The sequence below is a fragment of the Musca autumnalis genome, unplaced genomic scaffold (genome assembly GCF_047663935.1).
Source record: "Musca autumnalis isolate F117 unplaced genomic scaffold, ASM4766393v1 scaffold_3, whole genome shotgun sequence".
Taxonomy (NCBI): domain Eukaryota; kingdom Metazoa; phylum Arthropoda; class Insecta; order Diptera; family Muscidae; genus Musca; species Musca autumnalis.
Window position 1 is genome coordinate 75,852,312 of NW_027411866.1, and position 25,683 is coordinate 75,877,994.

At 34.1% G+C, this 25,683-nt stretch overlaps 1 protein-coding gene across 15 annotated transcripts in view; it reads right to left on the bottom strand.

Annotated features, from left to right (window-relative positions):
* X11Lbeta overlaps positions 1–25,683 on the bottom strand; it is an 815,486-nt gene that overhangs the window by 731,938 nt on the left and 57,865 nt on the right. For 11 of the 15 annotated variants that reach the window (XM_073971805.1, XM_073971804.1, XM_073971803.1 and 8 more), the window contains exon 3: positions 24,803–25,124. The exons of the other annotated variants lie outside the window; for them this stretch is intronic. The gene's annotated coding sequence lies outside the window, so the exon portion shown is untranslated. The remainder of the gene's footprint in view (positions 1–24,802; positions 25,125–25,683) is intronic. 15 annotated transcript variants of the gene reach the window in all.

Genomic DNA, 25,683 nt, shown 5'->3' on the forward strand with positions numbered 1-25,683 from the left:
AAAGGCATTCTTATGAAAAATTCCAATTTTTCCAAGCGAATAAACCAACGAGAGAGCGAACAAATTCAACAGCGTTAACTTTCAAGCCTGACGTGATTGAGTTTTTATTTTCTTCTTGTTTTTGGTGACAAATACTGGTTCCATGGCAACATAATAGCTTATATATTAGGGTGGGGCGATTTGTGTGGAAGGAAAAAAACCTTAATGAGCCCTTCACGTTTCTGATTCCTGGGATTGAACTGAGCAAAAAAGTCCACTGGACCATATATCTACCGTGAAAATCGAGCCTCCCGATTTTGACTTTAAGTTTTTTATTGACGTTTTTTGGATATTTTGCCATATAACACCAAACCATTGAGATTTTCGATCCAACACAAAGACAAACATTGTAGCCAAGACAGTAATTGAAAACTCTCTAATACATCGCCAAAGCATTGGAACGCTCCTTCAGACAGTTTTGGCCTTAAGAATGTGCAAGCTTTTCGGAAAATGTCGATAAATGACATTGTGCTACAAAATTTGACCCGAAAAATATTCAAGTGTTCTGATGAAAAATTATATCGTGTTGGGATCCATGGACAACGACAATGCCTTTATTTCGTTTGGGTCACTTCGTTTTATTTTTTTATAACGGTAAAAGTAGTGAAAATCTGGGTTTCTTACATTTTCAAATTTAAACGGGCATATCTTATTTTTTCCACAACGGATTTCTTTTGATCCTTCTTCCTTTTAAAAGGGTGAATAATGTCTTTTGAATAAGCTATTATTGTTTTACAAATGGCTAAGTTATAGTGGTTTATGTCTGAAAAACCCCACAAAAAACCTATAAAGGAATTTCTCATAATTTTCAAAAATATAATGTTTTTTTGTTTTGTTCAATATTTATTTTGAAAATTATGAGAAATTCCTTTGTAGGTTTTTTGTGGGGTTTTTCAGACATAAACCACTATAACTTAGCCATTTGTAAACCGATTTAAAACAATAATAGCTTATTCAAAAGACATTATTCACCCCTTTAAAAGGAAGAAGGATCAAAAGATATCCGTTGTGGAAAAAATAAGATATGCCCGTTTAAATTTGAAAATGTAAGAAACCCAGATTTTCACTACTTTTACCGTTATAAAAAAATAAAACGAAGTGACCCAAACGAAATAAAGGCATTGTCGTTGTCCATGGATCCCAACACGATATAATTTTGCATCAGAACACTTGAATATTTTTCGGGTCAAATTTTGTAGCACAATGTCATTTATCGACATTTTCCGAAAAGCTTGCACATTCTTAAGGCCAAAACTGTCTGAAGGAGCTTTCCAATGCTTTGGCGATGTATTAGAGAGTTTTCAATTACTGTCTTGGCTACAATGTTTGTCTTTGTGTTGGATCGAAAATCTCAATGGTTTGGCTGTTATATGCCAAAATATCCAAAAAACGTTAATAAAAAACTTAAAGTCAAAATCGGGAGGCTCGATTTTCACGGTAGATATATGGTCCAGTAGACTTTTTTGCTCAGTTCAACCCCAGGAATCAGAAACGCGAAGGGCCCATTAAGGTTTTCAAATCGCCCCGGCCTATTATATATATGTAGTAATATTCACACATACATATCGTCACTATAAATGCCCGAAGACGTAACACACAAAACCAAAATTTTACAGAAGAAGCAAAAATGAAAACTGTTTTATAGAATATCAATCTTATGAAGGCGAGTATTTGGAATATTATCACTCACGTACGAATGGGAGTATGTTAATGAAACCAAAACCGCGGAAACACTTAGGTTTGGGATCCGTAATTATAACAAAATCTGCAATATTATCACATTTTCCGAAATGCCCTTTCTTGAAATTGATATTTTGCCAGAGCATGTATGTATTTGTATTTAGCTTTATGTATCAGATTCCATAAAAAACTAATTTAGATTTTCATGTGGGTTACGTCTTCGGGCATTTATGATAACGATATATCAAGCTTTTTGTAGAAAATTAACTTATGTTGAAACTGAGGTATGGGGTATTGTAACTCGCGATCAGTTTTACTATACCATAACTTTTGACCGCATTTCGGCAAAATAAACTGTTTTAGCCCGATTCACCGAGGGGTTTCTTTAAATAATAATTTGAGCGGAAGCTGTGGTCGGACTAATGTAAAAAAATCGAAAAAAATCGTTGAAATAAACGAGTTTCATTATGTTATTTTCCAATTAGTGGTTTTACAACACAATGTAGAGCTTAATGCTCAAAGGAGAAATTAAAGAGCACACTTCAGAGTTGAAGTTTCTAATGTATGATTTTTTAATAAATCCACTGTATATACCTCAAACGGATGCTGACATTTTGAAACCTGAAAAATGGGGTTTTTTGAATTTTTGCTCTAATCGGGACGCGCAGCTGGATTTCCCTAAAAGCTTATTATTGGATTGTAGTACTCGCGATTTCGCATTTTTTAATGTATAACATGAGGGTGTAGCCCTCACAGGATCACAGTAATCTGCGCCTAAACACGAAATTTTTGTGCGTAAATTTTTCTCAAAAACCTATTTTTTTGGGTTAAAATTTACAAACGTAAGTCGATTTCGGTGGAAACCTGCGTAAATTTAGTTTTTTTACGTTCTGAATCTAACAAGCCACGACGCGTAAAAATCCACCCACTAGATCGGCGGATATGATACCCCTCAAATTTCGAAAATTTGCAAAAAATTATTTTGAAAATATCGCATATTAAAACGCGTTTTGGATGTGTCAGTTCTACTTAAATAAATAGATCGATACGCGTGTTTAAACTGCGCGAAAACAGATATTTAAAAACTCTCGTGAATCCAGAGATATAATAGATTTTTTCTAAAAATTGAGTGCGATGCTACATCCACGGTTCTTGATGGATCGCATTGAAACGACATAGAAGGATGTATTTTTTAATGGTGATTATTGAAATCGGATGCGCATAAAATGTAAATGAACTTCGCGAAAATTATGACTATTTTACTGTATTTTGCACCCTTAAATGCAGCAGATGCTACATCGTGGCCGCCAACTAGAATTTGACTAACTGTACATCAAATAAAAGGGATTAATTCGCTGTGTTGGAAAATCGGATGCGCATCATGTCATTTTCATAATTACGCGGTTTATATGCATCTCAAATGTTGTAATATTCAATATAACATTATTTTAACGTTATGCCACAATTGGAATTCCTTGTGATTTAATATAAGGTTCTAATAATGTTATCCAATAGGAAAACTATAAGCGAAAAATTTGTTACAACGGAATATCATCATTATTGCGTGAAATTTTGACGAAAATGCCGAAGAACTCAAACATTTTTTCTCCAACTTTTCCTATAAAACATAAAAAACTAAAATTAGAATAATATGATTTTAATTTTTTCGTAATATTTTCTTCGTATTTTTGCAAATAACATGAATACTATAGCTCCAACCTTCACAACTTAGGTTTCATTTTATTCCTCAAAATGTCTGGATGCTGTTATAATTTTTTTATATATTTTTCGTAACTATGAGCGCTATTGTTTCAAAAATATGTTTGTAAATACGTGAAATTATTAAACAAATTTGATTTTTCGCGAATCCATTGAGACTTCGCGATTATTTTTTGCATCATCGCAAAGGTTACGAATTCAGTTAACGATAATAGGATATAACAGCTAACTATATTAAGCCGCGATTTTTTTAGAATTTTTTCTAATTATCATAATTAAAACGGTCATATCTTTTGCGCGCAACGATCAAAGTTAGTAACGAAAACAGATTTGGAATGCTGATTTTTTTCTTAATCTATGTACCAAAAATCATTGATGTAGTATCAACAAATTTTTTTGATTTTTTTGAAATGGAAAAGACAATTTTATACATTTTTCCTGATATGTATATGTATGTATGTATGTATGTATGTATGTGAAATAGTATATAGTCATTGAATTAGTAAGTCTGGCAAATATTGACGAAAAGTATTTAATATATTTTGTTGTAATCGTTGTCGAATTAGTGATAAACTTTCATAAATATTAACTATTGCCTACTAATCATATAACTGATTGCACTGTACAAAATTTTTAAGGTAATCTTGTGCAAACAATTTGAGGTGAGGATTTTTGAAAGTACCGACCCAAACGACCAAAACCCTAGTTGGATTTTGTTGTGTCAGATCCGGCTTGGATTTTATGGCACTATCTAATCATGGTTAAATATTGAATTTTTAAAGCAACTATGGGCTATATCTCTGAAACCTATGTGAATCTTCATCTCACCTCTGAAGCAAATTTGCAGACAAAGACAGGAATAACATATTTGGGTAAATGTTGTGAAGAGTCTTGTTTCTGTGTCCCGACGCATTTAGGGTTGAAAATATTGAAAACCTTTAAATTCTTAGAAACGGAATAAGTAAAACAAAATGTCCTTTAACGAGGCTCGAAAATCAAAACAAAAAAATTCTACATATTTATATGAAAACAAGTTAAAAAGCATCAGTGGGCTTTGCCGACAGAGATATACCCTCAGCCTATGTGAATTGAAACTTTCATCTACTGTCAGATCGAATGTATTTGGGGTCTTTTCAGAATTTTGTGGCCTTTTTGAACTTGCCGACGAAAATATGGATTAGGATTAAAGTTCAAAAGTGTTGCAGAGGAGGTACTTAATGGAATGGACCGACATAGTCCATTGCGGAAGTGGATCTTTTTTCGGGAGTCCTATCTTTTCGATAGATATCGCGCCCACTAGTCATTTCAGTGGGTCATCGTGTAATTTTGGACCAGCATGCCAGAAAGCATGGACTTGTCCACGGAAAACATAATATCGCTGTAAACAGGACTACAACAAACAGCATAAGTATACATTTCCAAAGGATCTTCGAATGGACCTTAAACTGCACTTAGACACAAATGTTGAACTGTTGTGGGGGAGGTACCCTAAGGTACCTCAATTTTAGAAGTTAAACTAAATTCAAATTTGGACAAAACAAAGTTTGGATCAAATTTGTTCAAGAGATATCGTGCATACCATTTATGTGACATTTTTTAAATATTCGGGGGAAGTACCCGAAGTTGTGTGCCGGTATTGCCTATCCTCGAACTAAAACTATGACAAAATATGACAAAGGCCATATAGTTCATATACGAACCTGATCTATATCTGGAAGATATATTAGGAATCGGCCACTCCCTTCAAGAGTTATCGTGCGAACAATTTTTCCAAAATTTTTGAACTTTTGTGGGGGAGGTACCTGAAGGAGTGGGCCGATATGGCTTATCTTCGAACTTAAACCATGTTTGGATAAAATATTACCAAGGCCAAATGTTGGACCAAATTGCTTGATCCGTTCGAGAATTATATTGCGCTCTTTTTCCAAAATGTTTGAACTTTTGTGGGGGAGGTACCTGAAGGAGTGGGCCAATATGGCTTATCTTCGAACTTAAACCATGTTTGGATAAAATATTACCAAGGCCAAATGATGGACCAAATTGCTTGATCCGTTCGAGAATTATCTTGCGCTCCAACCACTACACACCGTGTCATAAGGGTTTTTGCATCTTTCAGGCTATTTTCTCAGTTATTATGGACTTGCCCCTGATGAAGATTGAACCATCGTATGGGCGGTAGTGAATACAAGTTGTTACAACAAAAATTAGAGAGATTCGAGAGCTAGTCATAAACTGAACTTTTCCGAAATTTTGTGTGGGAGGTACTAGAAGGAGTGGACCGATTGAGTCCATACTAGAAACTCATCTAAGTATGGTAGATATTTCACGATGTGCAAAGTATGGATCAAATCGGTTACTTGCTTCAAGAGTTATCGGCCGCACAAATTTTCCGAACATTTTCGAACTTTTGTAGGGATGGTACCGGAAGGAGTGGACCGATATAACCCATCTTTGAACTTAAACTAAGTTTGCACAAAATATTACGACATCCACATTATGGACCAAATCGGTTCATCCGTTTGAGAGTAATAGTGCGCACCAGCCAGACGGACGGACATTGCTAAATCGACTCCAAATTGTCTGAAACGGATTTCGTCCAAACATACTTGGGGTCTAAAACCATTATTTCGATGAGACACGTTTTGCCCGTATGAAAGTTAGCATAAATGCTGAGGGTAAAAAATTTGTCGCAAGGTGCAAATATTCATTACCGTGGCGTGATCCCAGTCGTTCTCAAAAAACACTGATATTCATTAATATTTCAAAATATATTATATAAATGAAGTACGCAACGTTATTCTAGAAGATACGTCATCCCATACGGGACAAGTGAGACTTCTCACATACCAATGAGTGCACTCCGATTCATATTAGCTCAATGATAAGGGACCTCCTGTTTATTGCCGAGTCCGAACGGCGCACAGTGTTGCCGCTTCCATACAAAAGTGGACAAAAATAGAAGGAGTTGACCTAGGTTGATGAATTTTTGCACAAGTACTTGTAAGGGCATAGAAATGAAAAATGTCAACTTTGGTCCATATCGGTTCAGATTTGGATATAGCCCCCATATATATCTTTCTCCGATTTTGCTATAACTCGGTCAATTTTGATCGAATAGCCTTCAAATAGCCGAATTACACATTTTGATTTGGAAGATATGTCCAATTCACGGAAAACAGGAATATTAAGAATTTTGATTTTTTTTATCAAATTTAAATTTTGATTTCTTGATAACGGTACATTGCCCATGTGCAGTTAATGTCAACTTTTTGTACTAAAACGTTATATTTATAGCCCACTCATCAAATCCCCATCCAAAACTTTTAGTATTATCAACAAATTTTTCAGAAAATGCTATTTTAAATGTCGCCTTATTTTCATATGATTATCGCCTTAGATTACCTAGGAAATATTTTTCATATTTAAAGAGCTATAACTTCATTATGGATGCACATATCGACAAAATTCTTTCAGATACCTTGTATCGGATGTGTTTACTGTAAGAAAAAAACATAAACATATGTAAAAGTTAACATCACATTTTTTGATTTTTGTCCACGCGGCAACACTGTGCGGCGTGTCCTAAGACACCACTTGTAGAGAAGTTTTACATGGCTGAAATACTCAGGAAATGTCGCCAACATTACTGAGGGGTATTTTGCCACCGTTGAAATTTTTGATGTTGCTTGGCCGGGGAATCGAACCCACGACCTTTAGTGTGCAAGGCGGGTGTGCATACCATTGCACCACGGTGGCACCCATTTTATTGTATTTTACCGTTATTTATATTATAATTTCCAAATTTATGGTACCGGTATGTTCGTTGTTTTAGTCTGTATTAAATTATTTTATATTTTACATCTTTGTGTTTATTTCAGCTTTAGTCCATATTTTGTTGTATTCAAATATTTGAATAACAACAAAATGTTTTACAGTGGATATGAAATTGATTAGTTGCGGGCGGAGGGTAGGAAATACTAAAGCTGAAATAAACACAAAGATGTAAAATTCTGCAGTCCAACAATAAAAAACGCCAACATTTTATATTTTATAAAAAAATTTGTAAGATTTGCACATTTAAATCCAAGAATAGTCACGTTTCCATAATCACCGTGTGCTCATTACCGTGGGTATTTTCTAACCACGGTAATGACAAAAGGAACATGGGAATGACATTTTCAATATAAATTTGAGATTATTCAATCTATGATAATTATTTAATAAATAAATATACCATCAAATACAACAAAGCACCCTCAAAAAATTGTTAGAAATGCAGAGAAAAAATGTCATTTCCGTGGGACTACTTTCATTTCCGTGGTTTTTAAAAAATCCTTAAATTCCATAAATTAACATGTAGTCTTTCCCCTACAGAGGTTTTGTAGTCTCAATATGCAAAAAATGCATACTTTTTGTTTACATATTCAGTGTTGCATAGTGTAGTAGAATGAAATACGATCAATAAAAAGGATATTAAAAATTATTTACAGATACGAGCGCACTAAAACTAAGCGTGCTCAGGACACTTTGACATACGACCATGTGTTGTGTTGTTTACGGCGAGTTGAAAAAACCCTTGCAAAAAAATGGAATTTACTTGTGAACATTTTCGTCCTATAATTTTTCACAATTTTCGACATGGATAATCACGGCAAGAGTGCATCGACCAAATTAAATCTTTGTATGTCGATAAAGGGCCATCCTATGTCACTATGAAAAAATGGTTTAATGAATTCAATCGTGGCCGGCACTTGCAAAAAGGACGAAGGTCGTGAGGGTCGCGCAAAATCGGACGTTGTGCTAGAAAAAAATTAAGCCGTGCGTGAACGGATAATGCAAGATCGCCATGCAAGATACCATGAGATAGAGGCATTATTGGGAATTTCTTCCATCAACTAAGATTTGACATTGCATGAACACCTGACCGCAAAAATGGATTTTTTTCGCTAGATCCAGCAATCGCTCAAAAAAAGCTCTTTTGGATTTGTGCAAAGAAATTGTGACCTTCAAAGAAAATGGTCGCCTGTTTCTTCGGCAAAACTGAGCGTGTGGCGACTATACGGCTTGAGAAATGTAGGTTAATTCTTAGTGAACATGAATCGTTCTGCATCATGACAATGCGAGCTCTTACACATCGATTTAAACCAGGGCCTGCTTGACTAGACAAAACGTGAAATTGATGGGTCATCCGCCGTACAGCACTGACCGGGGGTCCAATGACTTAATTTTATTCCAGCATATATAGAAGAAAAGCCGTGGTCAACGATTTTCGTCGTCAGAAGATGCTGTAAAAGCATTCAAAAACCTTGTTTTGGAATTGTGTAAATCGGAGTGGAAAAAGTGATTCAACAATTGGTTTGAGCGCAAAAAACTGTATATAAAACATGCTGGAGACTACTTAAGAAAACAACAAAACAATTTTTGATGGTAAATATTCGCGTTTTCATTGTTAGGCCAGATAGTTATCGTGCAGCCTTCGTATTACGACATAAGTGCCTATATTGGGTGCCAGCATACATTCGAAATTGCATGAACACCTGACCAAAAAAAATTGTTTGTTCTCGTTGAATCCAAAAAACGTTGACAATCGGAGTGAAAAAAGTAGAGTTGTGCCAAATGATCTATATGGACCCATCTACTTCACTACGCAGTTCCCATGGCCCACATTATTTGTATGAAAAACTGCGTATACGTAATATCACACCTTAGACTTTATGGCGTTACTCATACGTTTAGGAACTAGTACAGTGAACTAGGAACTAGATTTACCAACTGTAGAAAAAAGTACTACAACAATTGGTTTGAGCTCATGCAAAAGTGTATAAACTATGTTAGAGAATATTTTAGAAAACAATAAAACTATTCTTCATAATAAATATTAGCGATTTCTTATTAGGTCAGAAACTTTTCGAGTAGCCCTGGTATGGCAACAATCCTACCTAGCTAACAAAAAAAATGAACACAATATCTGTTATAGTTTCCGATAAATTTGCGATTGAATTCAATGGAGAATTTTCATAATTTGTGTTAATGTAATAAAGTTCTTAATATTTTTGTTTTACACAAATAATGCATCTTATTTGTTCTGGCATATTTTGTAATGGCTTGCATAATTTCCGCAGAAGGCCTGTATCAAAACACGTGCTTTGGACTGCCTCCTATTCTACCCTATGGGGTTAGTAAAAATGCAATGCCAAAGGGTCAGTTAAAATGCAGTGCCAGAGGGTCAGTTAAAATGCAGTGCCAAAGGGTCAGTTAAAATGCAGTGCACGTAGTCACGCTGTTGTAAAAATCATGAGTGAAAATGCATAATTTGATGCACTTCCAGATCACTTGTACATATAATTTAACTGCCTCTTTGGAGGCAAACTTTTTGCTGGGTAGTTCGTCATATACAAAAATCCCACAGTAATTAACCTATACAAAACTGAAAAAAACACAAAATATTGTACTCATTCTATTTTCGTTATTTATATTTGTTTAAGATGAGTACTTTATTACAAATCTTCCGTCTTACATAATTTTAATTTGAAATTTCTGCTGTCCTTAGCAAAGTTCAGCAATTCAAATTCAAGACCTATGGCCACAATTTCATTAAAAAACTGTCAAGTAGCCTATTATCTAATGTAATTGAGTACTACGATTTTCATTTGCCTCTAAATTACTTGAGCTCCAACTAACGAACACTGATATAAAACTCCAAAGGCTGTTTTCACATTCATTTATATAAACTTACAATAACAACACACACATTTACACAAACACAAATTTAACACAACTCATTTCGTGCCTTGTTGTCTTTCGTTGCTTTTGGGGTCAGGGACATTTTCGGTCTGTTGACACAAATGAATAATGATTACTTCACAACAACAGCAACAACTTCTACAACAAAACAGAAAGAGAGCAAGTGAATAAGTAAGAATGAGAGGGAGAGCGGAATAGAGTGTGAAAGCCAAAAAAGGACCACAAGCTTCAAAAAAATGGAAAGAAACAACAATGACGTGTTTTGCTTGTAACAATTCTTTGGATGTCAGAAGTATTCTGCGTTTATATCGCAAAAGTCACAAACACACACGTACTTACATGCAACCAGGATATGCAAATGATGCCAACGGCGAAATTAACAACATTGCAGTGCTATTGTTGTTCTCACCGATGTTGGTGTGAAGTGTTGGCGTAACACTAAAAAACACCATCAGCAGCAGCAACAGCAGTGTTGATGCTTTTAAAAGTCATCTTAATTGCATCTGATTTGCTGCCTCAGTTGCATTTGTTGCTAATTTGTTTATGATGAGACGACATTCTGACTCCTAATTATATTCTCTTATCTCATGAATTCATTCTCCAACTGACAGACTGGCACACTCACACACAAAATGCAAAACGCAAAAAAACAATATCACACTCAAATATTGTGTCATGTGGCAACACCACGCTTAGCAACCAAACGGGGGCCACTTCAGCAATACTCAAGAAGCGTGTGAAGTGTGAATACAACCAACCAATTGCCAAAAACTGCAGTAATGGGCACAAAGCATTACAACAGAGACAGATAGACAGACAGACAAAATTACAATTAAATGCAACAATGACTCTCTGTCAACGACATGCATGTGGGGGAATGATTTATGACTTTACCCCACATTGCCAGGACAACATTTGTGTGGTGAAAAGATTTAATAACGACATCTCGGGTATTCCACATATTTTAAATATATGTACATATATCATACATACATATGTTCGTTCCCACAAGATCCCCGAAGGCAAGGAGAGACTTCTCTCATATCAATGAGGGACCTACTGTTTATCGCCGAGTCCGAACGGCGTGTTTTACTACTTTTAGAGAATTTTTTCATGCCTGAAATACTCAGGAAATGTAAGCCAACATTATGCTGATGCCTGGTCTGGGATTGAACCGCAGACCTTCTGAGTGCAAGGTGGGCGTGCTTAACACTGCGACAAGTAGGAAATAAAATATCCACAATAGTCCCATAAGTCGAACTTGAAGGACGTATGCGTAATAGATGTAACCCGATACGTTTAACCCCAGTAAAAAAAATCCTCCCAAAATAATGGGTTTTGTAAGGGATTTTGGCAGCCGTAACTACTTACAAATCCCCCTACTAATCCATTATTTTATCACGCTCGAACATTAAGGGTTGTTTCAATGTTTACATGTGCACCACAATGTGTTAATTGTTTTTTTTTTAACAAAAAGTACCCGGGCATCGCACAGAGGGGAAACATAGGCCAACAATTGCTCAAAACACAAAATATAAAAATCACATTTTTGTGAAAAAAGTGTTGATAATCAGCAACCTGATTCTTTTCTTCATTCGCTATTACCATCAGCAACTTTCTGAGGTTAACCAATCCAACGCAGTAGTCGATTGAACTCGGCCATGATGAAAGCAAAAAGTACATGTTCTAATACTACGAAATAAGGTGAACATTAAAATGTTATTATTTTCGGGAAAATGAATATTTTTCAAAATTTATTGTTTTTGTAAAGTCTTGGAACAATATAATATATAAGTCTTGGAACAATATATTCAAATTGTTTCAATAGTGGTGGTACATCTTCTTTTCATGGATATTTTTTATGATAATTTTTAAGATAACTCAAATTTCAGAATTGAAAAAGTCTATTTCCCCGTCGTTTCCGGACCATAGTTCCTTCTGATGTTTTATGCCCTTAAGTCTCAAATATCAGATTCAATCATAAAAAATTGCGCATGTTTGCGCCATTCGGAACAAATCTATTTTTTTAGGCTCCAAGTAAAAAAAATTAGGGTAAGGCATTTTTCAAGATATAAAAATATTTTTTTTCAGCGTTCGCAAAAACTTTTTATTTTATTCATCATAAAAATCTACATTTTTTATATATGTATGTTTCCGCCATTCAGCAAAATTTTTTCCCAAGAAGAATATGAATTATGAATCCAGTGGGAATATCGAAATATTTTGGATTTTGAAAACATAAAAGAGTAAGAATGAACTGTCGAACGTAAAATTAGCAAGTAAAAAAGTAGTAGTCGGCTATGCCGGCAGAGATATACCCTCAACCTGTGTGGATTGAAATACTTTTTTTCCAAAAAAAAAAAAAAAAAAACTTATGCATACTTATGTATGCACCGACAAAAGTATGGATACGATTAAAGCCCAAAAATTTGAGGGGATATCGATAGATACGGTTTGTATCGCACTAGCCTGCAAAAAACATAATATCGCTATAAACAGGGCCACTAGGAAAACCTTCGGTAAAAATGTCCAAATGATCCTCGAACCACACAAAAATGTTGAAAATTTTTCCACAAGGATTGGACAGATATTGCCAAAATTTGAACATAAACTAAGTTTCGACAATATTTAGAGATCCAAAGTTTTGACCAAATCGGTTGCTACGTCTATGAGAGGAGTGGACCTATAAGCACCACCTCCGAATTTCATCTAATTTTCGAAGAAATATTACAATATCCAAAGTGTGGGCGAACGCAGTATTCGGTTCGAGCCCTCCAGCCGCTACATATGGTGCTATAGGGGTTTTATAAAACTTTCGGGCTGTTTTCTCAAGAAGTATAGACTTGCCCCAGAAAAAAAAAAACTTTTTGCTGCAAGTTGCTTCAACAAAAATCAAAGCGATTCGAATTTCATCTAATATTCGAAGAAATATTACAATATCCAAAGTGTGGACGAACGCAGTATTCGGTTCGAGCCCTCCAGACACTACATATGGCGCTATAGGGGTTTTATAAAACTTTCGGGCTGTTTTCTCAAGAAGTATGGACTTGGCCCAGAAAAAACTTTTTGCTGCAAGTTGCTTCAACCAAAATCAAAGTGATTCGAGAGCAGGTCTTAAAGTGAATTTATCCAAAATTTTGTGTGGGAAGTACCCGGGAGGGAGTGGAAAAATAAAGTCCATATTCGAACCTGATATATATCTGGTAGCTATTTAAGATGTGTAAAGTATGGACCAAATAGGTCACTTCCATCAAGAGTTATCGTGCGCACAATTTTTCCGAACATTTTTGAACTTTTGTGGGGGAGGTACCTGAAGGAGTGGATCGATATGGCTTATCTTCGAACTTGAACTAAGTGATTTTGACAATTCGCACCAATTCGGAATGGTCTCCTGACATAAAAGGATAAAACCTAAAAAAATCGCGAAAATTTTGCAAAAATATTTTTGACACATTTCTATGTAGCTTCGTGTTAGGATATACCGCGACACTTTTTTGACAGTTTTTGGTGAAAATTGTATATGCACCAACTGTCAGGGTCCATTGTACAATTTATTTTGCCAATTTCCAAAAGTTGTATAGACATTTTTTATTAACAATCAAATCGCTCTTCATTTATTTTTAAGCGTCTTTTTAGAAAATTATCAGCAAAAACTTTGTTAAAAAGAGAAAGTTTAGTTTAGAGTTTGTAAAAATTAGTAGTGGTTTCGGTCATATTCCGATTATAAAGATGAAGATGAAAACGCTGGAAATGGTTTCCACCGTTTTGAGGAAAAAAGTACAAAATCCACAAAATTGGTGGGTTATTTGAATAATCTAGAGCTCAGAGGTAATTTCATTGGAAATGAGGTTGTGGCATCTATGTACATTAGGGTTATGACTTTTTGACATTTTTCCTGAAAAATGATTTCCTGTAGCAGGGATGAATGAACTTTTGCCTATTAATCACTATGCTATCGTTTATTCCATTGAAATATAAAAAAGTTCACGCACAAATCGATTTTAAAAAAATAATTTTTTGAAAAAATATATGAAATCAAAAAAATTTTTTTCAAAAAAATATCTTCTGTTGCACGAATTAATAAATATAAGCCTACTAATAACTATAATAACGTTTATTTCATTCAAATATTAAAAAAGTCGCGAAAAAAGTCACTTTGAAAAAATTTTAAATTTTTTGTTTTTTGTTAAAAAATTATATTTTTGAATAAAAGCGTTTACGACATTTTTACGATTCTCAGAATTGAAGAAAAATAGTGAGAAATAAATTTTATGTCATTTTAATTATCTCATGTGGCTCTAAAGTTTATTTTCAATTATATATCTGTTTTCAGTGACTTCAAAAAATTGTCCATAATTTTGATAAATTCAAATTTTAAAATCATTTTGTGCGTGAGGTTTTTTCACCGAATCACCTTATAATTAAGATTTTATGTAATCTTATGGCAAAACTCATCACGCTATGATACAGGGATATGAGGTTGTAAAAAAGTCATAACCCTAATGTACATATGTATACTTTTAAACCGTAAGTAAAAACATCTTCGAAAGATCAACTTCCGATTTATGTCGTATAAAATTTGAGCAGTACCAGATATATATTGATACTTTCTAGGTCCTATCATGTTACTAACAAATGATATCCCCACTGAAAATCAGTTTAGTTCCCGCAGAGCTGGAACGCAATTGCAAATGGTCAAATACATACATATGTATGTATATCGAAAAAGTATGATATTCAAAATTGAAAAGAAACAAATAAGAAAGTTTCAGTCAGCTGTACCCTCAGCCTTTAACCAAAAACAAAAAAGAAGTAAACACAAGTTTAAACATCGAGTTTAAACCAAGTTTGGAAAAAATTGTTGGAAATTTTGAGAGTTATCCTTCATACTAGCAGTTTAATCATGTGCTGGCAGGGTGTCATGGACTTACTGTGGGAGGTATCCGAAGGACTGGACCGACTGGATTGGGTGAATTAATACGATGTGCAAAGTTTGGACCAATCAGAAACTCGCTGCGAGAGTTATCTTCAGGATTTGGCATTTTAGATGATGCCGTCAGGGGTTCTTGGAGTTTTTAGGCCAGTAACTCAGGAAGTATGGACTGCTGAAAAAATTCAAAACTATCTGAGAGAAGCTCCTAAACTTAATTTATGGTGTGTGGTAGGTACACGAAGGCGTAGATTGAAACCCGATCTATATCCGGAAGGAGTAATAAGATTTACAAAGTTTGGACCAAATCGATTGCGCCCTTTTGTGGGGGAGGTACCCGAAGGGATGGACCAGTATGGGTCAACTTCGAACTTAAACAAAGTTTGGGCAAGGTTTTACGAAGTTTAAAATTAGGTTCGGTTGATCCGTTCGACAGTTATCGTGCACACCAGCCAGACAGACGGCCAGACGGGCGGACAGGGCTAAATCGACTCCAAATTGTCTAAAAGAACTTCGTCCAACAACCTTGGGGTCTAAAACTATTATTTCGATTAGGCACATTTAGCCTAAAGGCTGAGGGTATCAAAAGCAAGAAGTAGGAGATACTGATAAGAAGAAAACCATCGATACTACTTTGTTTCAGTTGTGCGTCGCAAAATATGTTATTTGCTTAATAAATATATCTTAGTCCCGATTTATAGTTGCCCAAATGTCAGTTCATGGGAAAGAGATTCAAGGAAAATAGAAACACTTTGCCTCAGTAGCCTCTTTCTTCGACAAACTGACAATTATCGAAAGTCCAATTGTCTAATGGGCATCTGTGTCAAAGATCGTCCTCAATAGTTCAAAACAAAGAAATATTTGCAATTGAACTCGACAACAAAGCCATCGACTTCAGTATTACGACTTCTAACAGACTGCGAGACGAAGTTCGCGGGTCCCCTAGTAACAATATGTATTTTTTTAAATTATAGTTTTCCAAATTAATAATTTTAATAGTAGTACATTTACTTCCAGTTTTTGGATGAGCTTTCAGGACGATTACCAACCACTGTTTAATTAATTTTACCTTAACAATTCAGCAAATCCCAAATAAACAAAAAATTATCACTAATGTAAGGATAAAAAAAGAACACAAATAAAAATAGCTGATGTTATCTCAATTTTATTGCAAAATAATTACTTTCTCACATGCCCAAAACAAAATAACGCAAAATGTAGGAGGAGGACACAAATTATAAAGGCGCCAAGGCGTCCTTGTAAGGCCGAAAAGAGCCTCTAAATCAAGCCAAAAACAACTTCCACAAACAATATACACAAAGAACAAAATTTGTTTTTTTTTTTTTTTGACAATAATGATGAGTCATGTTTAATTTATTAAAACACAACAAATGAAATGTGAAAAGCCGACAAAAATGAAAACAAAACAAAAACGAAGAATACGATAAAATATATGTGGTATATTCCACAGAAATTGATGACTTCCTTGCTACAGTTTGTAGAGGATAATATATGAAAACAAATACTATCTACAAAGTAAAGGGGAATAACAAATCAGCAATATTTTACGTGGGCAATTAAATTGTAGTTTTTTTCTCTCTGTCACATTAGCTAAATTAAATAACTTGTTCAACACAAATCAATCTGTTTATGACGAAACTCAGTCTGCTTCGGATGGAAATGTTTGTTCTGATTACGACCAACAATTGAGAAATTTATATAAAATTAAAGATAAGAATAAGAAGCTTGCTCTTGGCAACAACGATCTTATGTTATACATGAAAATTTGCAAACTTTGTACAACGTTATAGTATTTCTGAAAAAATAGTTTTGAATCGTTTTTCAAAATGTAAAAATGTAGGATTTTTTAAAAAAAAAATTGACAGGATCGTTTTCGAAAAAAAAAATAAAACGGCGGTCTATTGCAATAACCAAACACAACAAGTAAAAACGCACGGATCGCATTGTGTATTCAAAGGGTTTTCAGAATTGTGAGGTATGATTTTTCCGACAAAAATATATAAATTTTGCGGAATTTATCTTAGCTATTTTGGATGTTCCTTATAAATGCGGAGATTTTGCTAATAAATTTGATTTGGATTAAGGGTCAAAAGTATTGAACTATTGCAGGTGAGCTAAATACCTGCAGGAATGCACCGACATAACCCATTTTTAAAGTGGATCTAATTTGTAAGCCCTTTCAGATGGTTTTGTGATATTTAGAGCTCCTGGAGGCAGACTTGTATGCTAAAAATTATAAAATTGTAATCATTGGGGGCTTTTTAGCCCCAAGGAAGACTTAATACTAAAATGAACTATGTAAATCCTACAACCTTTCAAATGCCGAAAATCCTGGACCTATACCGACAAAGTTTGGGGGGATGTTTTGTAGCCGCAAGGAAGACTACATACTGAATATCATAAGGTACCGTTCTAATGGGCTACAAGAAAACGTGGGAGGATAGTACAATCATTAACAAACATTGATTTTAATACTTTTCAAAATTTTTTTCTATTTTTTATTAATAAACTAATAAAAACAAAAAATACAAAAAATACACAAGTGCAAATTTGCAATAAGTTTAGTATATATACACGTTTTCAAACTCAGCCTTTGTCTAGCACCACATATAAATATGCCTGATACCAGCGAAACGATCGTAGCATATTGGTTGGACTTCGCTAGATATCACTTTTCCAATACAACACTCCTTAGGTCATGATAACCTCAATTAATTCAATTAAATAAAAACTCTCACAAATAAATGACCTTCGTCCTAATAAGACATCAATTAAACAAAAAAAAAATCTGTTTGGACCAATATTAAAGAAGCATTTCTTTACATATAGTTTTTACAGAATTCGACTTTTTCAATACGCTATATCTCTGGAACCTTCACTCAATACTCAATCACTCAAAATATACTGAAATGTTTTGCTGGGGAGCAGCATCAACACAGCATAAAACAAGTGAGCCAAGCCTATAGTCGGGTCGGGGCCGACTATGTAAAGGTTATATTTTCTACTTTTCTTGCCAGTTTTTGCTTTCGATATACCTCTTACAGAAGAGAGATATTCGCTTTGAAATAAAACGTTGGCCTTTTCTCCAAATAATTTTTTTTCAAATTCCGACCCCTGAATAGTAGCCGAACATTACCAACATCAACAGGGTTTTTTCCTCTGTGGGACCCTATTAACACCCAAAATTTCGTGACGATCCAATCAAAATTGCGACGTGTAGCGTGATCCGACTATTGCGATATCTCCGTTATTTGGCCACCTACGCCAACCTACTTTGCATCATTGTAAAGATGGGATTTTTTACTTTCATGGTCAGACTTTGTTTTTGGAAGGTCCCCAACCAAACCTGTGATATTCCTCATTATTACTAAAATCGCAAAAATGAAAAGTTGGGTTCTATTAGCGGCTATTGCGATATCTTCGTTGTTTGACCACCTACGACAACCTACGTTACATCTTTGCAAATGCGATATTTTCTACTTTCATTAGCATGGATTTAGTTTTGATATACCCCTTATAGAAGCGGAGATATTCGCTTTGAAATAAAACGTTGACTTTTTCTCAAAAAAGGTTATTCCGACCCCTGAATATTATCCGACCATCACCAAAATCAATAGGCTTCTTCCTCTGTAGGACCCCCAATAGCACCCGAAATTTGGTGACGATCCGATCAAAATTGCGACCTGTAGCGTGACTAAAATGTTTAGATGGACAGGTGGACGGACGGACGGACACACATATAGCCAGAGCGACTCAGCTCGTCGAGACAAACATTTAGGTATATAAGTAGGGGTCCATTATTTCGATGCGTTACAAACTTTTTGGGCAAAACCACCTTATAGCACCCTCCCCACATAGTGGTGTAGGGTATAAAAAGAAATCGAAAACCACTTTTTGAAACAGTGTCCGATTTCATTCAGATATCCCCATACACTTTATAGGGTCTCCAACGAATATTTCGATGTGTTGCACACGGAATGACAAAGTTAATTATACCCTCCATATTAGGATGGAGGGTATAAAAATACGAAAGTAGGTCCATAGATCCAATGAAAAATAAGTAATGTCGATTTAGCAGCTGAATTTATCTAGACCCCCAGACTTAAAGCAGAAGGTCTCCTTTTTCAAACGCTTCCATTTTCATTTCATTTATTTACCATTATATAATCAAAAGCCGGCTGAAGCCAAAACGATTACAAAGTTTTATATAAAAATGACGCAGTATAACATTAATGACAAATGATATAACATAAATGATAAATATCTTAAAAACACTAAATAACATATTATATTATATAACAAATTTTACAATCGTTAATTTTTAACACGATAGATAGAACTGTGCCGAACTAATATGGGACAGATAAAATATATTTGTGCTATTGGCAAGAAAATTCTTATTTTTAACATTATTAATAAAAAAACAGGATATGCGCATTAGGGTTATGACTTGTTTACAACCTCATAACCCTACATCATATTTTGATGAGCTTTTACCTTAGTTTAGATAAAATCTTAATTATAAGGTGATTAAGGAAAAAACTCTTCGCACAAAACAATTTTAAACTTTGTATTTATCAACACTTTGGATAATTTTTTTAAATCACTTTAACTATTACTGAAAACAAGCCTTGGAGCCACACGATAAAACCAAAATGACATAGCCTGTGTCTTCTCACTAATTTTATCATCAGATCATTACGTAATACGTATGTATCATTTTATATCAAATATAATTATATTTCATATATCATATCAATTAAAAGTGGTTTGTGCGTGACCTTTTTCCATATTTAAATGGAACAAAAGTTTTTTGTCATTAGTATGCAAAAGTTCATCAATTCCTGCTACAGGAAAACATTTTTGAAAAAGACAAACGCAAAAAACCATAACCCTAATGCATATTGCTTTAAAACGATTGCAGGACGTATAATTCCACAGAAAGAACTTTGGAAAGAACTTTGCATTGGAGCATTACGAAGTTTTGACATCTCGCACAGTGGTCCCACTTGTATGGAAAGTTTCTTATTTTGACGAATTTAGACATATTTTCCAACCGATTTGACAGAAATTTTGCATTTTGAGTTCTGAGTGAACAAAATACATCCTCGCAATGTAGGTCCATGTTTAGGTATAGCCCCCACATAAAGTTACCGCCCGATTTTCGGTATTTTGAAGATTTTAGCCAAATTTTCCAACCGATTTAGTTGTAGTTTAGCATTTTGAGTTCTGAGCAAACAAAATACGTCATTGCAAAAAATGTTCAATATACGTGTACGTTTAGGTATAGCCTCCATATAAACGTACCTCCCGATTTATGGAATTTTGACGATTTTAAAGGGGAATAATTCACCGGGGCCGGATGGGGGAAGCTGTATTTTTTATCGTAAACTACCCAGCAAAATTTGAAGGAAGGGGTTCTATGCGATGACGTGATTTCATGGCATATTTTGCATTGGTTCAAGTCGTGAAAGAACCGATCTTTTCATTAGCATTTAAACACATGCAAACGAAGTCGTGAAAGATCCGATCTTTTCATCAGTATTTGAATCATTTGTACAGATCACAACAAACAAACAAGTCGATTTGTACATCCCTACAAGTATCGACATCAAAACAAAAGAGTATACATTTCCAAAATTTTTGTTATAAAATTACAAAATTACAAATTAAATGTAGTTCACGAACTAGAAATTCTTAAAGGAGTCCATGTCGAAATCTGAACTAGTGATGAAAAGATAATAGAAAAGCTTTTGTAAGATGAAACAAAATCAGTGGCAGAGTGTGGACGAAGTAAACACTGTTGCGGTGCAGCGGCGGTGATTAAATTGAAATTTTGGGTGTAAACTTTATGCTGATTAATTAGTTCTAGTTATTTCATGAATTAGTTTGAATTAATAAAGAGTTTGGTTTGTCATGAAAATCATATTTTAATACGGAATTTTCCATTTTCCAAACAAGACAAGAAAATGTCATGCCAAAGGGTTAGTGAAAATGACATGTCAAAGCATTGGTCAAAATGACATGCTTAGGATCCGACAATGAATGTCATCTTCAGATCCGAAAATGAATGTCATCTTATGGTAGTCACGCTCATATAAAATTCATAAGTGAAAATGCTAAAAAGATGACATGCCAGATCACTTGCACCCATGACTCAATAGCATCCTTGGCATCGAATATTTTGCTGGGTAGAGACTTCCCCTATATTAAAAAATATGGAGTCTCCCAAATACTACCAACATTAGTAAAACTCAACATAAATTTATAGTACTGATCTTGAATCAAATTTAAATGGAAGGTGCTTACACCTGGGAAGTTTTTGCGGATCCTGAAACTACACTGTTCATAGATGAAAAAAATCAAAAACCAAAAAAAATCGCCGGAGCGCTTTGCTTGGAAACCGCAAGTCCTATCGAAATGGGACAAAGGAAATTGTTGTAGCTATGAAAATTCTCTAAAACGATTGACCTCTACGGTATTTTCGTACCGTCATGAAGGGTGCGCCTTAACTAACTTTTAATGAAAATCGCTTACACAGGGGAAGTTTTTGTGAATTCTGAAACAGCAATGTTCATAGATGAGAAAAATCCAAAAACAAGAAAAAATCGCTGTAGGGATTTTTAAATAAATCGCGGTCAAAATTCAAATTTTTAGGTGTTTTTTAGGTTTTCACGATTTTGCTTGGAAACCGCAAGTCCAATCGAAATGGAGCTAAAAAAATGTTGTAGCTGTGAAAATTCTCTACAGGACTGACGTTTATGATTTGTTCTCAGGCTGTCCCATTCTTAAGATAAAGAAGCTCAGTTTACATTTTTAGGTTTTTGTGTTAGGGTTTCACGATTTTGCTTGAATACGGCAAGTATTATCGGCATGGGACCTGAAAAAATCTTATAGCTGTGAAAATTCTCTACAAGACAGGCTTATGTAATTTTTCCTAGGTTGTACCATTTTTTTAGATATATAAGTTTAAGTTAAGAAAATTGCAGTCATGAGACGATACAGAATTGAATTGAATTTGAATTGTCCAAATTTCAACATCTACATCTCAAAAGTTGTAAAACCTACGAAAATATGATTAAGTTCAATCTTGTAGAGAATTTTGATAGCTACAACATTTTCTTTATTCCCATTTTGATAGGACTTGCGGTTTCCAAGCAAAATCGCAAACACCTAAACAAACCCTAAAAATTTCAACTTGAATCGCGATTTATTTAAAGAGCGCTTCGGCGATTTTTTTTTTTTTGTGTTTTGATTTTTCTCATCTATGAACTTTGTAGTTTTAGAATCTACAAAAACTTCCCAGGTGTAAGCACCTTCCATTTAAATTTAATTCAAGAGCACCGTGAAAATTCAAGAAAAAGTAGTTTAAAAAGAATTTATTTTTAAGGAAGTAAGAAAACGATTATTGAATATTTTTTTCGTAAAAACATTGTCAATGCCATCAACTATAAACTTCATTCTGGAAATTGTACATTTACCTCTTTATTTGTTGATAATTACAATATGTACATTTTTACGATTTAACTTGACATATTACCGCTGCAAATTGGCAACAGTTTTACTGGACATTAACAATTTGATGTGTTTAGAAAATATTTATTTCAATCGAAATCAAATTTGTTGCCATAGATTTTTCGATTTTTGTCCAAGGGCGGAACCACAGTGTCTCGGTGGGCGAATATTTCGAGAATTTACAAACGGAATGATAAATCTATATAAATAAAGAATTACGAACGTATCGGTTTGTAAATTATTTTGCGAAACAATTGTGGTTTTGTCTTCAACCTTGTTTTGTCATCAACCCACTTTTTTAGGACCCAAAGGTTTGACCACACCCTTTTTTACAATATGTTACATTTACAAAACTACTGAACCGATTTTCCTGAAATTTTCAGGGAATGTACAGGGATGGCCTACGGTGAAAATAAGATGCATATTTTCAAGACTTTCGAAGGGGCGGTTTACTTCCCCTTATTATATTTAAAAAACGCCATATCTGAATAAATAAAAATCAAATGCCGTCATGACCACACGTAGGTTTTTATAGAAAGAAAAACTTAGCACGCCCACTTTTTTTCAATTCTAGAAATTGTCAGGGAATGTAAAGGGATGGCCCCGAACATATTTTATTGAATTCCATAGAAGGCGGAAAAACGCTATATTTGCAAAAATTACGCATGTATCGGTTTAAAAATTTCCAGATTTATCTAGGTACTTCTTTGGGTCGGGCTGTTTTCTAAAATATGTTATATCTCCAATAGTACTGAACCGATTTCCATCAAATTTGCAGCAAAAGCTCAGTGTTTGCCGTTGTAATACATTTTTTATGAATTTCGGAGGAGATGGGGTAACTTCCCCTCGCCTTTCTTTTACACGCTATATATCTAAGCCAACCTTGTGAGTATATCGGTTTCAGCATAAATTTTGGGAGACAATGTGGTTGTGTGTACCAAAATACCGACCCACACCCACTTTTTAAATATGTTATATCTTGAAAACTGATAACCACGCCCACTCTTCTTAATACATTAGTTTTTCCAAAACTACTGTCCCTAATTTCATGCCATTTTCAGAAAATGTTCAGGAATATCCCGTGGTCAAAAATGCTATATATTTGTAGACGAATTTCGGGAGCCTATTGTTTTATAGTCGCTATATTTGCTAAACTAATGAGTGCAGCGGCTTGCAAATTAATTTTCGAGACAACGGTGGTTGCGACCCCGATCAAGAAAAACGATATATTTACAAACTTCCTTAAATGGTGAGGTTCAACGGTCCATCAGCCATGATGGTAGAATTCGACTTAACCATTTTTTTAACTTTTATAATTAGATCGCTTTAGGATAAAGACAGGGGACATGGACGATAATAAATCCTAAACAGCATCAATGGGGGAAAAATCGGACAAAGAGAAAAGAAAGGTTTCAGACAAAATCTGTTGATACATTTAAAATCCTCCTCGGTTTGACAATGGGCCGAAGAAGTAAGGTAGGAAATACCTATTTTTGGATTGCCAAGCATAAAGTCCATTGAAAATTGTCATTAAAGCTCATTACGACGGGCCAGTCACGCGGACCGGGGTCTGCTAGTTTAATATAAATATAATATTTAATAGCACTATTTGTGCATATTAAATCCAAAAAACGTTCTACTCATCAATGTTCCCAATAATATACATACATACATAATATGTATACGTTTGTGTAATACTTACCTACATATCTGTGATAGTTGTTGAGCTATTTTAAATACTATAACCAAATTTAATGTAGTTTGTAATCGTTGTTGTAATTATTTTATTTTAGTAATTTTTGTAAACAATTTAATTGATTTCCATTTCAATTGTATGCATTAAAATTATTAAACTTTCAAAAGGCAATAAAATTTTTACAAAGAAAATATTAAATTTTCAAGTGTTAATTTGTCTTCAAAGAGAGTAAAGGGACACTCGCACACATACACACAGAAGAAGACAAACAACTGGGCATACACAGAAAAACTAAATGGAAAACAACAACTATGAACTTATATACGTATTTATATACAGTTATTTTCTCTGTTTATATATTCATATAAATATTATATATGTTTATATAGTATAAGTTTCATAAATTTACAAAAAAAATGTCTGTTTGCTTGGATAGGAAAAGTAGAGGAGGCATTTACCTGGTTAAGAATGTATGAAGGTTTTTTTGTTGGTTTTGGTTGTTGGCTTGATTTGTTAGTTGCTGTTGGATTGGTTTTAGTTGGTTGTTTAGATGTTTTGCTGTTGTTGTATTGTATATTTTGTATGTATTTCGGATATATAAATATGTATAGTAGTTATTGGTTGGTTAGTTATTCAATAACAAAAAACTTAACATCAAAATTGGAAATTCAGTATTTTTTTGTATTGAGAAATTTTTCTTCTTTTTTTGGTATTTTTTATGTTCAAATTCTTTTCTTTGTGTAGTTTTTTTTTCTTTATAATTTTGTAACACTCAACGCTCTACAGAATGAAGGAAATAGAAATAGAGAAGAAGGAAGAAATAGTTGAATTGGGTTAACAAACAGGAACATTATTTCAAATTTTTTATTTTTATTTTTAATTTTCTTTTTGCACATATTCCACGAAAAGTTGTGATAATGGTTATGGAATGTTATTGATTTTCTATGGAAATAAATGTATGCAGTGCAACTGTGAAAGATGCATCTATTTATGGGGGGTAATTGTACGTATTGAACCTCAAATGTAGAGAAATTGAATTTTTAATAAAAGCAAAATTGGAAAGTAATCTTAGCTGATAACGAAACTCGGAAAAACATGGACCACGGGTGATGAATACATATAAAAAAAATAAAGTATCTTCAGTAGGTGCTATAATGTAATATTTACATCCCCAATATACCGTTAGTATTAAAATAAAATAAACTACTGGCATAAGCAAATAATTGTGTTAAACACAAAACTTTCTCCCCGAACTTTGCACATTAACAAATTACATTCATTTGGGAAAGATTGACAATGAAAATCCACTTCTCCACAAATAGAAAAAATTTCCGAATAC